At 39.2% G+C, this 14,269-nt stretch overlaps 1 long non-coding RNA gene across 2 annotated transcripts in view; it reads left to right on the top strand.

Moving 5' to 3' along the window:
• Nucleotides 1-10,996, top strand: part of LOC133253010 (uncharacterized) — a 75,406-nt gene extending 64,410 nt beyond the window's left edge. The window contains exon 4 of one of the 2 annotated variants that reach the window (XR_009738150.1): nucleotides 8,790-10,996. This is a non-coding gene — a long non-coding RNA (uncharacterized LOC133253010). Of the gene's footprint in view, nucleotides 1-7,324; nucleotides 7,715-8,789 lie in introns of those variants that run through there. The other variant, XR_009738149.1, reaches the window with a different exon arrangement.
• Nucleotides 10,997-14,269: the final 3,273 nt, after the last annotated feature.

Here is a 14,269-nt window from a genome sequence, read left to right as displayed (position 1 = left end):
GGAGACCCAGGCCCAATCCCTGGGTCAGGAAGATTCCTTGTGAAGGGAATGGCTACCCACTCCAGTGTATTAAAAAGAGAGACATCACTTTGCCGACAAAGGTCAATATAGCCAAAGCTATGGTTTTTCCAGTAGTGATGTATAGATGCGAGAGTTGGACAATAAAGAGAGCTGAGTACTGGAGAATTGATGCTTTTTAACTGTGGTGTTGGAGAAGACTCTTGAGAGTCCCTTGGACTGCAAGGAGATCAAACCAGTCAAACTTAAAGGAAATCAATCCTGAATATTCATTGGAAGGGTTGATGCTGAAGCTGAAGCTCCAATACTTTGGCTATCTGATGCAAAGAGCAGATTCATTAGAAAAGATCCTGATGCTGGGAAATATTGAAGGCAGGAGGAGATGAGGATGACAGAGAGATGGTTGGGTGGCAACACCAACTCAATGACCATGAGTTTGAGCAAGCTCTGGGAGATGGTGAAGGACAGGGAAGCCTGGCATGCTGCAGTCAGTGGGGCTGCAAAGAGTCAGACACTACTGAGCAACTGAACAATCACAACCCCAACAACCCACTCCAGTATTCTTGCCTGGAGAATAGCATGAATAGTGGAGCCTGGAGGGCTACAGTCCATGGGATTGCAAAGAGTCAGACATGTCCAAGCAACTAACACTATACTTGGTGATAACAAACAATGGAGATAATTGAAAGATGAGGGCAAAGATTAAAGGAAAATAATAGCAATATATTGTAGAATTTAAAAAAAAAGAAAAGAAAGATGAGGGCAAATTATCTGTCAACTTGCTCTATTGAAGATGTTCATCTAAAAACAAGATCATCTGCGGGAGAAGAAATGACGTCTGATTGTTATTAGTAACAGTCGTTCGGGGGCCAGGAGATGGGAAGCAAAATGGGTTCAGAAAGAGATTTTTCTCTGAAAACCATTACTCACTGCCCTGCTGCCAAGGTCCTTGAGAGATGGAGTTTTGCTGCTGCAAAACTGTTCACATACAAGGATATACAAGGACAAAATGTCATGGGAGGTAAGCAAGCCTGGTGTCTTCAAAGCCAAAGATAATAAACATACTTACTTTCAAGACCTTTAAAGAGACACAAATGGTCCAAGCAAACTCCCACTTTGGATGCAGATTCACAACATCTGGTGGCAGATGGAAATAGGACTGGGGCAGGGGTTGGCTCAAAATGAAGTAATGTTAAGTTTATCACAACCAAGATAGGCAACACAGGGTTAAGGCCTAGAACAGTACTTCAAATGTGACTGAACTAGATTTAAAATTGAGTGTCATTGAGGAGAGGATCAAGGTCAGAAGCAAGGTTACAGTTCAGTTCAGTCGCTCAGTCGTGTCCAACTCTTTGCGACACCATGAATCGCAGCACACCAGGCCTCCCTGTCCATCACCAACTGCTGGAGTTCATTAAAAGTCACGTCCATCGAGTCGGGGATGCCATCCAGCCATCTCATCCTCTGTCATCCCCTTCTCTTCCTGCCCCCAATCCCTCCCAGCATCAGGATCTTTTCCAATGAGTCAACTCTTCACATGAGGTGGCCAAAGTATTAGAGTTTCAGCTTCAGCATCAGTCCTTCCAATGAACACCCAGGACTGATCTCCTTTAGGATGGACTGGTTGGATCTCCTTGCAGTCCAAGGGACTCACAAGAGTCTTCTCTAACACCACAGTTCCAAAGCATCAATTCTTTGGTGCTCAGCTTTCTTCACAGTCCAACTCTCACATCCATACATGACCACTGGTAAAACCATAGCCTTGACTAGATGGACCTTTGTTCGCATAGTAATGTCTCTGCTTTTGAATATGCTATCTAGGTTGCTCATAACTTTCCTTCCAAGGAGTAAGCGTCTTTTAATTCCATGGCTGCAGTCACCATCTATAGTGATTTTGGAGCCCCCCAAAATAAAGTCTGACACTGTTTCCACTGTTTCCCCATCTATTTCCCATGAAGTGGTGGGACCAGAGGCCATGATCTTCGTTTTCTGAATGTTGAGCTTTAAGCCAACGTTTTCACTCTCCTCTTTCACTTTCATCAAAAGGCTTTTTAGTTCCTCTTCACTTTCTGCCATAAGGGTGGTGTCATCTGCATATCTGAGGTGATTGATATTTCTCACGGCAATCTTGATTCCAGCTTGTGCTTCTTCCAGCCCAGCGTTTCTCATGATGTACACTGCACAGAAGTTAAATAAGCAGGGTGACAATATACAGTCTTGACGTACTCCTTTTCCTATTTGGAACCAGTCTGTTGTTCCATGTCCAGCTCTAACTGTTGCTTCCTGACCTGCATATAGGTTTCTCAAGAGGCAGGTCAGGTGGTCTGGTAATCCCATCTCTTTCAGAATTTTCCACAGTTTATTATGATTCACACAGTCAAAGGCTTTGGCATAGTCAATAAAACAGAAATAGATGTTTTTCTGGAACTCTCTTGCTTTTTCGATGATCCAGCGGATGTTGGCAATTTGATCTCTGGTTCTTCTGCCTTTTCTAAAACAAGCTTGAACATCTGGAAGTTTACAGTTCACGTATTGCTGAAGCCTGGCTTGGAGAATTTTGAGCATTACTTTACTAGCGTGTGAGATGAGTGCAATTGTGCGGTAGTTTGAACATTCTTTGGCATTGCCTTTCTTTGGGATTGGAATGAAAACTGACCTTTTCCAGTCCTGTGGCCACTGCTGAGTTTTCCAAATTTGCTGGCATATTGAGTGCAGCACTTTCACGGCATCATCTTTCAGGATTGGAAATAGCTCAACTGGAATTCCATCACCTCCACTAGCTTTGTTCATAGTGATGCTTCCTAAGGACCACTTGACTTCACACTCCAGGATGTCTGGCTCTAGGTGAGTGATCATACCATCGTGATTATCTTGGTCGTGAAGATCTTTTTTATACAGTTCTTCTGTGTATTGTTGCCACCTCTTAATCTCTTCTGCTTCTGTTAGGTTCATACCATTTCTGTCCTTTATTGAGCCCATCTTTGCATGAAATGTTCCCTTGGTATCTCTAATTTTCTTGAGGAGATCTCTAGTCTTTCCCATTCTGTTGTTTTCCTCTATTTCTTTGCACTGATGGCTGAGGAAGGCTTTCTTATCTCTTCTTGCTATTCTTTGGAACTCTGCATTCAGATGCTTATATCTTTCCTTTTCTCCTTTGCTTTTCACTTCTCTGCTTTTCACAGCTATTTGTAAGGCCTCCCCAGACAGCCATTTTACTTTTTTGTGTTTCTTTTCCATGGGGATGGTCTTGATCCCTGTTTCCTGTACAATGGCATGAACCTCAGACCATAGTTCATCAGGCACTCTATCAGATCTAGTCCCTTAAATCTATTTCTCACTCCACTGTATCATCATAAGGGATTTGATTTAGGTCATACCTGAATGGTCTAGTGGTTTTCCCTGCTTTCTTCAATTTAAGTCTGAATTTGGCAATAAGGAGTTCACGATCTGAGCCACAGTCAGCTCTCTGTCTTGTTTTTGCTGACTGTATAGAGCTTCTCCATCTTTGGCTGCAAAGAATATAATCAATCTGATTTCAGTGTTGACCATCTGGTGATGTCCATGTGTAGAGTCTTCTCTTGTGTTGTTGGAAGAGGGTGTTTGTTATGACCAGTGCATTCTCTTGGCAAAATTCTATTAGCCTTTGCCCTGCTTCATTCCGTATTCCAAGGCCAAATTTGCCTGTTACTCCAGGTGTTTCTTGACTTCCTACTTTTGCATTCCAGTCCCCTATAATGAAAAGGACATCTTTTTTGGGTGTTAGTTCTAAAAGGTCTTGTAGGTCTTCATAGAACCGTTCAACTTCAGCTTCTTCAGCGTTACTGGTTGGGGCATAGACTTGGATTACTGTGATATTGAATGGTTTGCCTTGGAAACGAACAGAGATAATCTTGTTGTTTTTGAGATTGCATCCAAGTACTGCATTTTGGACTCCTTTGTTGACCATGATGGCTACTTCATTTCTTCTAAGGGATTCCTGCCCGCTGTAGTAGATATAATGGTCATCTGTGTTAAATTCACCCATTCCAGTCCATTTTAGTTCGCTGATTCCTAGAATGTTGACGTTCACTCTTGCCATCTCCTGTTTGACCACTTCCAATTTGGTTTGATTCATGGACCTAACATTCCAGGTTCCTATGCAATATTGCTCTTTACAGCATCGGACCTTGCTCCTATCACCAGTCACATCCACAACTGGGTATTGTTTTTCCTTTGGCTCCATCCTTTCATTCTTTCTGGAGTTATTTCTCCACTGATCTCCAGTAGCATATTGGGCACCTACTGACCTGGGGAGTTCCTCTTTCAGTATCCTATCATTTTACCTTTTCATACTGTTCATGGGGTTCTCAAGGCAAGAATACTGAAGTGGTTTGGGAGACCACTAAGAACCAGAATGAGAAAAACTTTTTTCTGAAAAATTCATGAAGTTTAATGAGTTGCCACTCTGATGCAATGAAGAAAACATTCAGTGATGTGACTAGCAGTGGACTTAGGGTCTATCCTGAGACTCCCAACTATGACCTGAGCAGGTATTTCATCAGGAATTATTTGGTGTTTCATCTCTTTGTGACCCCGTGGACTGTACAGTCCATCGAATTCTCCAGGCCAGAACCCTGGAGTGGGTAGGTAGCCTTTCCCTTCTCCAGGGGATCTTCCCAACATGGATTGAACCCACGTCTCCCACATTGCAAGCTGATTCTTTACCAGTTGAGCCACAAGGGAAGCCCATTTCATATTTAATGAAATGCATTTGGAGCAAGTCAACTCCTACAAAACATTGTTAAAATATTTTCCCTGGAAATAACAGAGACTTTTGTCCTAAATTTGACTACTCATATTAAGCAATCTGAAAAAATATGGTGAGACTTGGCACCCTCTGAGGCATTGCTTAGTGAGAAGAGAATGCTTTTAAATCTCCTAGGACTCTGTAGAACTCTGAGCAAAGGTACAGACCTCTAGGCTTCCTGGAAGCTCTGTGTCTAGCCAAAGCACATCTCGCTTTCCCCTTTTTATTCACCATCAGAAACTAAAATTCTTCACAATTCACAGATGCAAATATGATTCACACCTTTCTTACCAAGCAATCACAGCAACTGGACTTTGAAATTCAACTTAGAGGAAGAGATAAGTCTATTTTTAATCAGAGAAAAACATGAAATAGAATGAAAATCACTGCCCAGGTCCTGTTGAATATGGACTAAAACCACTCTTGAGGTGATCATTAATTTTATGGGAGTGATGTATACCAGAATCAACTTCCATGTCACTTTTTAATCAATCAATTAATCAGCGAGTCTGAGGGGAGTGTGAATGCTTTGTGTTCTCTCTGCTGCTCTGTACAGATACCGGAGAACAGTGTTGCTGTGTCTTAAGTGAATGATCAGGGCTGGATTCAAGACATTTTAAACACAGAGTTGAAACTATCAGGTATAGGGAAAGAAATGCACAATGACTTAACTGCTTCGTGAAAGGAAAACATGCAGTATGTTTCAGTGTCCTCATTTGATGGTATTTCTTAAGGATTGTGCCAAACTATGGTATGTTTGAGAAAAATCTTTAAATTTAACTTTTTTTCTGACCAACACGTGTGCAACTAAAGAAAAGCACTCAGAAATGCATTTTGTCTGCAGTTGATTCATTTCATGTATTTTTCTTGAAATCATTATGCATTGATATTTTTGCAAAAATGTATTTTTGAAAACCCTGATTTAAGATTATTACACTTTAAAACAACTTTCTCTTCTCAAGCCTATTTCACATACCAGAGCAAAAGTTTTCTTGCACAAGCATCATTTGTGTTAGATTGGAAAGGCTTGAATTTATAAGTTGTATTAAAGAAACAACTAAACTTTGAAATTTAACCGTCTTACTTGCTGTTGTTAAGACTATAATATCCCCATAATTAGGTTTTTAAAATAATATTTGCTGATTTTCTTTAATGTATAAACTATAAAGAAGATACTAATAATGTTCTATAAACCTACCCATAGATAACCTCTGATGACATGTTTTTAAAAAATTAATTCAGGTACATAATTCAAGCATTACAGAAAGTTGTAATGTGAAAAGTAATATTCTCCTTCTTCATTTGATCATTCTTACCCTGTTATTGGTAGTTTCTTACAGTTCTTTTAGAAAATATTTTGCTCATATATCAAAGCATGCATTGCACAAAACATGCACACACACACATGCACATATATAAATTTTTTCACAGAGGGGATCACACAATTAATACCCATAGTACTTCACCTGCCTTATTTTCACATGAGATGTCTTGAAGAACGTCCTCTGTTAACGCAAATAGGTCAATTTCATTTCTTTTAACAACTGCAAAGAATCCTGTTCTGTCAGAGGCTATATATATGCTATATATTCTACAATATATTTCAGTAGCCCTTTATTGGGCTTCCCAGGTAGCGCTAGTGGGTAAAGAATCCACCTGCCAATGCAGGAGACATAAGAGATGCAGGTTTGATCCCTGGGTCGGGAAGGTGCCCTGGAGGAAGGCATGGCAACCCATTCCAGGATTCTTGCCCGGAGAATCCCATAGACAGAGGAGCCTGGCAGGCTACAGTCCCTGAGATTGCAAAGAGTCGGACACGACTTAAGCAACTTAGCATGTATGTAGCCCTTTATTACTTGGATTTAAGTAGTTTCCAGGGTGTTTTTTAATTAAATAAAATGCTGACTGAAGATCTTTTCATAGCTAGACTTTTAAAATATACATATATATATATATATATATGTCGGAGAAGGCAATGGCACCCCACTCCAGTACTCTTGCCTGGAAAATCCCATGGACGGAAGAGCCTGGTAGGCTTCAGTCCATGCTAAGGGTCGGACACGACTGAGCGACTTCACTTTCATGCATTGGAGAAGGAAATGGCAACCCACTCCAGTATTCTTACCTGGAGAATCCCAGGGACGGCAGAGCCTAGTGGGCTGCTGTCTATGGGGTTGCACAGAGTCGGACACGACTGAAGCGACTTAGCAGCATATATATGTATATGTGTGTGTGTGTGTGTGTGTGTGTGTATAATAGCTAATTAAATTCCTAGAAGTAGAATTTTTTAGAAACTAAGTTTTCTTTTTCAGTCTATTCTAATCTTTTATGTTGCCTACAATTTGGAGGAAGGAAAGCTTTCTAATTTTGCTTCGGTTAGAAAGAATAAAACAGGAAAACATCAGTGACACTCAGTGTACTAGCCCAGATGCTTTGATTTGTTTCAAATTCAAGTGTGAAGGTGCTTTTCTTGAAGAGATGCTTAGAATGAGATCCAAAATAATGTTTTTCTCATTCCAGAATAAAACAGAATAAGCCATTGAGTGAGTAGCATCTCCCACCCAGCAGACTGTGGAGTGAGTTCATTAAGAAATATGACCATTTGAAAATCAATACCTGACCACAACTTTGTGATTATTACTCTGTCAAAAAATGAAATGAGCCACACAGAACACAGGAATGCCGACTGAAGGGAAGATCTACCTGGGGTCTGTCTCAGATGAGATTTATGTGAAGTCCTTAGCCCTGGACCTCAACTGGAATCACTAAGAAGATGTCTTTGGATAAAATAGCTCACGCCTGTATATCATCCAAATGGTCCCTGAGCCATGTACAATTTTATAAGACCTACATGTTGTAGAAGCCAATTTTTAGAATCTTGCTTTCATTAAATACAGATTGTTCATTCTACTGGGAAAACCTCAATTCCTTTTGTCAGTATTAACAGCCAGACAAAACCTTCTGTATATCAGCACCATATGACAAATTCAAATTATGCCTAACTCACTGGAGTTGGGAAGAGTTGTGTCTTTAAAAAGAAAAAGAAAAAAAAAAGTCTGAATACAGAAGGTTCATTTTGGGGGAAAGAGAAATTTTTCTGGGTGAGGCTAGACTTGCTCCATAAATCAAGCAGACAAATTTCCATGGGGTCAGGCCCTTTGACGATGTTTCTAAGGGGAGCAGACCTGGCGCCCCTGAACCTCTGCCATCCCTCTGCATCCCCTCGCTCTGTACCTGGAAGTGTCTGTAGGAGAGAGGCCTCAGGCTGACTCCTGAGCCAACGCCACCCTGTTTGTGAGTTCAGATGGGCTGCTCCAGGTGCCTGTCGTTAGGACTCTGGGAGTCTGAGAAAATGGACACTCCGTGAGTTCCTTTACTTTAGTTGTGAATACGAATCTTTTTTCCACAGGTTTTCTGCACTCTTAGAAAATGAATAGTCAGAATTTGGGTGGGTAAAAACAGCAGGCAAAAACACGGTCAGTGATGTATTTCTTCTGTCCCTGAGATATTCCCACTAAAAATTAGATACTGATTTCAAATAGCTGAAGAGAATTTTTTTTTAAATGAAACAAATGGGAAAGTGCAGAAGTAGATGGAAATACCTATGAAGCAGAGTTGAACTTCTTTCTTTAGACAAGCTCTTCCATTTTATAAACTAACCCTTTTAACAAATATCTTTGAATACCCATGCACCAGACTCCTAGGTGTAGGTTAATAGAGATTCTATACCACACATAGTCCAAGGAATGCTTTAAATTTAAAATGGTCTCCATCACAACTACTGGAGCCCAATAGGGGGCTGTGGGAATAGAGCAAATAAGGGAGAAAGATAGATCAGAAAAACGCTAAGGAAAACAAATAAAGCTGGGCTTTTGAAATACAATATAAATGTATTTATAGAATCTGGGAAAATAATAAGACTTCTTTGATATAAATTGAGCATGTATATTTCAATTAATGTCAAAAATTATTTTTTTTAATGCAGATCATATTCCCTGATCACAATGCAGTGGGTGGGGGAAAGGAGAGAATCAACTTTAAAAAAAGCAGAGCCAAAGCCGGTAAAACTCTATGAACCTGTGGATTGAACCATACCTGAAGACAATTCAACTCTAGACTCTTTGGTTATTTTCACCAGAAACCCCCTACCCTTCTCTTTGTACACCAAGTTTTCTGCCACTCACAACAAAAGTATTCTAATACTATTATCTGGAAATTTTGTGCTCAGTCTAATTATAAATTAAATGTAATGAAAATATTTTCAGACCAAGTTTCTCTCTCCTAAGGCCTTTCTCAGGCAGTTATATTTAGAGATGAGCGATATCAGGATCTGAGACACAGTGAACTGAAACCAGGAGAATGACAAAGGGAAGTTCCAGAATGCAGTTAATAATGCAGCAACCTAGAAAACAATCACTGTTAGGGAGCTAACTGTCCAAGAAGGAGGTATCTTGGAAAAGGAAGTTTCATACATTTCCTAGTATTCTTTGGAGAATGGGAAAAAAATATAAAGTTGCAATAAAACCAACAATGCCAGAATAAATAAGCAATTAGAAGCTCTAGAAGGAACAAGAAAGGGAGATATAAACTTAGACCATTACTTGGATCTACAGTGAAGTTTTTAAATGGTCATAATAATATAAGGATTTTATTGAGTTTTAGCTTTTAGAATTAAAGTATTGACACAGCACAGATGCATGTACCATTTCAGAGCAGAATATAAATGATAAATAACATGAGTCTTGACAATGTGGAAGTTGTTGAGTATAGATGATACAACATGGCAAGTAGAAAGGGAAAAAGGACAGAAGAGGATAAGACTATGCGCCTAAGATTCTTATTTTAGTAAGAATCTTAGGCTCATATTGTAAGTATATTATTGAAAGTTACAAAAGGAACTGATAAAGATAAAAAGAATGACATGACTATATGGAAGATAGAAGATGATCTATCATCTTTAAATGAAACAAATGGGAAAGTGCAGAAGTAGATGGAAATACCTATGAAGCCGAGTTGAACTTCTTTCCTTAGACATGCTCTTCCATTTTATAAACTAACCCTTAACAAATATCTTTGAGTACCCATGTACTCATGAGTGCAATACAGTGACAGAAAGTTAAAAAATGGTTTTTTTAAGGGACACATCTATGCAGGAGACCTGGGTTTGATCCCTGGATCAGGAAGATCCCCTGGAGTAGGAAATGACAGCTCACTCCAGTATTCTTGCCTAGAAAACCTCATGGACAGCGGAGCCTGGTAGGCTACTGTCCATGGGGTTGCAAAGAGGTCGGACACGACTGAGTGACTTCACTTTCACTTTCAAGAAATAAGGATATATGTATATTATTTACTAGGTATTGAGTAGATTTAAAGATTCTGAGAATCACACAACTAAAATCAGAAAATATTACAAGAGTAACTTGGTTGTCTTGGGGAACAGGACTGAGATAGTGCTAGGGACTGATGCTTTTCATTTTAAATTCTTATGGTTTCATTAAATATTCACTGTGCAGACTACCTGGATAAAAAGAAAACATTAATGCTTAAAAATGAAATCACACTCAAACCCCACTCAGAATTAAAGAAATTCAATCAAATTATTTTCAATTTATCAATTTTGCAAAAATATGAAAATTTTATGATTCCCAAGGTAAACCAGCGTATAGGGAGCTTCTAGGAAACATATTCAAAATATCTTAACAACCAGTATAGTACAAGACACTAACCTCTCAGAACTGATGCCAGCCATAAAATAGTATGTGTTCCTCTGGTGCTTGCCAGCTGAATAGCAGTCAAGGGGGAGGGTGTCTTCATACGCTGCTGTTGAGGATGTGAGTTGAATACACATTGAATACAATCTTTCTGGAGGATGTTAGTCATCACCTTTTTTTTTTTTTCAAAGTCATTAAAAACTTGGCTGAATTGAATAGTCATCTAAGAAAAACATTAAAAGTATATAGCTTTTTGTAGATCAATGGAACAAAATAGAAAGCCCAGAGATAAATCCACGCACATATGGACACCTTATCTTTGACAAAGGAGGCAAGAATATACAATGGATTAAAGACAATCTCTTTAACAAGTGGTGCTGGGAAATCTGGTCAACCACTTGTAAAAGAATGAAACTAGAACACTTTCTAACACCATACACAAAAATAAACTCAAAATGGATTAAAGATCTAAACATAAGACCAGAAACTATAAAACTCCTAGAGGAGAACACAGGCAAAACACTCTATGACATACATCACAGCAGGATCCTCTATGACCCACCTCCCAGAATACTGGAAATAAAAGCAAAAATAAACAAATGGGACCTAATTAACCTTAAAAGCTTCTGCACATCAAAGGAAACTATTAGCAAGGTGAAAAGACAGCCTTCAGAATGGGAGAGAATAATAGCAAATGAAGCAACTGACAAACAACTAATCTCAAAAATATACAAGCAACTCCTACAGCTCAACTCCAGAAAAATAAATGACCCAATCAAAAAATGGGCCAAAGAACTAAATAGACCTTTCTCCAAAGAAGACATACAGATGGCTAACAAACACACGAAAAGATCTCAACATCACTCATTATCAGAGAAATGCAAATCAAAACCACTATGAGGTACCATTTCACGCCAGTCAGAATGGCTGCGATCCAAAAGTCTACAAGTAATAAATGCTGGAGAGGGTGTGGAGAAAAGGGAACCCTCTTACACTGTTGGTGGGAATGCAAACTAGTACAGCCACTATGGAGAACAGTGTGGAGATTCCTTAAAAAACTGGAAATAGAACTGCCTTATGATCCAGCAATCCCACTGCTGGGCATACACACTGAGGAAACCAGAAGGGAAAGAGACACGTGTACCCCAATGTTCATCGCAGCACTGTTTATAATAGCCAGGACATGGAAGCAACCTAGATGCCCATCAGCAGATGAATGGATAAGAAAGCTGTGGTACATACACACAATGGAGTATTACTCAGCCATTAAAAAGAATACATTTGAGTCAGTTCTAATGAGGTGGATGAAACTGGAGCCTATTATACAGAGTGAAGTAAGCCAGAAAGAAAAACACCAATACAGTATACTAACGCATATATATGGAATTTAGAAAGATGGTAACAATAACCCTGCATACGAGACAGCAAAAGAGACACTGATGTATAGAACAGTCTTATGGACTCTGTGGGAGAGGGAGAGGGTGGGAAGATTTGGAAGAATGGCATTGAAACGTATAACATCATGTATGAAACGAGTCACCAGTCCAGGTTCGATGCACGATACTGGATGCTTGGGGCTAGTGCACTGGGACGACCCAGAGGGAGGGTATGGGGAGGGAGGAGGGAGGAGGGTTCAGGATGGGGAACACATGTATACCTGTGGCGGATTCATTTTGATATGGCAAAACTAATACAATTTTGTAAAGTTTAAAAATAAAATAAAATTTAAAAAAAAGAAGAAATTTAAAAGAAAAGGCAAAATAAAAAGTATATAGCTTTTTGTAATAGCTTTATTGAAATAGCTTCATTTTTGTAATAGCTTTATTGAAATACAATTTATGTAGAACACATCTCACCCATGTAACGTGCACAATTCAATGGATTTTAGTATACTTTCAGAGCTGTGCACCCATCACCACAGTGGTCTTCAGAACATTTTCATCAACTCCTTATCTTTCAACTATCACCTGCCAATCTTGTCATTAGCCCTGGCTAACCACTAAATGACTTTCTATATAGATTTTCCTATTCTGAATATTTCACATAAATAGAATTTATTCCCACAGGAATTTTTATTTCCAGATGCTTTTTAAGTTCAGTTTGTCAATTTCTACAAAAAAGCCAACTGGGATTCTGATAAGGGTTGTGCAGAATCTGTATATCAGTTTGGAGGATTTATTGACGTTATGCCGATGCCTATATCTGGTGTTGTTCCAAACTCTGGGAAATGCATCATTGTTTACTGTGACTGCCTGTCTGGGTCACAGATGAGCAAGAGCTTGGATGAAGAGAAAAAGACTCCTTTCTGGTTTCTGGGATTGGAGGCATGGGCCTGGATCCTAGATCAAAGGAAATTGGTCATGGCCATGTTTCTTGATTGGAGCTAAGTGGCCCTCTGCAACTCATTTATCTGATTTTATATGTAATGACTTAGTCTCTCAACTTCCTTCTTAAATGTCTTTTCTTCTTTCCTCACCATGAGGAATTTTTAATAATGGTAAAGCCAAAGAACTAATCTTATAAAAAATAATTGCCCTCTTTTTCCTCACACCTTTTCAATCTCTCTCTGCCCATTCTCTCTCTCTCTCTAATGATTTTCAGCCGAGCCCCTCACTCAGTCTATATTGGCATCTTCTTTTTTTTTTAAGGGCTCAAACCTGTGCCCTCTGCAGTGGAAGCACAGGCAATCTTAACCACTGGACTGCCAGGGAAGTTCTATCTCTATCTATCCTCTTGGATTCTTTTTTTTTTTTTTAATCCTCTTGGATTCTGAAGCACAAAATCCATAATCAGGGTTGGCAAATACAGAATCTCCCTATAGTACGGGGAGGAGGCAAAGCTGAACAAGACCACAGTTCTCCTTGGGTCTGGAATAGAGAGGAGTCTGGGAATCCCTCACATCAAGGAATCTTGTCTCTACAACACTAGCATAGCATATGGGACTTATGCTAGCTCTTAATAAGCACAAGTGATTTTTTTTCGCTTCTTCTGACTTTGGACTGGTGAGTTCATTGAGGCTAGGAACTTGTTCAGAGTTCTTTTTCCAGTACTTGGCAGAGTTTGTGGCAGACAAACAGGCATTCAAACAAGGCACACTTGTTGCCTAAATATTGTTGTGTTTCAAAGACAGTACCTCTCATATAATGACCATCAAATAAGATGATACATGGGGAAATGATAATAATTTTAAGGACCCACAAATATAACACATCAATGTTCAAAAAGGAATTTTTTTTTTTTCAAAAAGGAATTTTTTAGAGAAGCAAAACATGAATAAGATGTCACCTGAATTTTCTGGTGATAGAGACACTTCCCTGAACAAGAAATGCGAACACTGGTTCAAGTGAAATATGATTACAAACACACTGGGTTCAAAATGTTAGTGGTTCCTATGGTACCTCATGCAGATTCCCATTTCAACAGGTCATTTAAATAAATGACAAAAGATATTCTCTTTTTCTGACTAAACATTTATAACAATGTACATTTTAAGTCTTATCTTCTGACTCTCTTTTCATATAATTTTGTTTTTACTGGACCACCAGCAGCAAATTCCTGCAATTTAAGGGCCACGTGACATTGTTGTCATTGCTTTTAGCACAGGCATCTGTTAGTAAAGAGACCAAAAGTATTCTCCTATGAGTCACTAATACAGTTGCCAAAACCAATGAAACTGGTGCCAAATATGACAAGTCACCAGAAGACTTTTAACAATTTACAGTGTTTTTACTGGGGAAGGGGAATAAAGATGAGA

The sequence above is a fragment of the Bos javanicus genome, chromosome 8 (genome assembly GCF_032452875.1).
Source record: "Bos javanicus breed banteng chromosome 8, ARS-OSU_banteng_1.0, whole genome shotgun sequence".
NCBI lineage: Eukaryota > Metazoa > Chordata > Mammalia > Artiodactyla > Bovidae > Bos > Bos javanicus.
The sequence above is the reverse complement of the archived record's forward strand: the minus strand, read 5'-3'. Positions and strand labels throughout refer to the sequence as shown.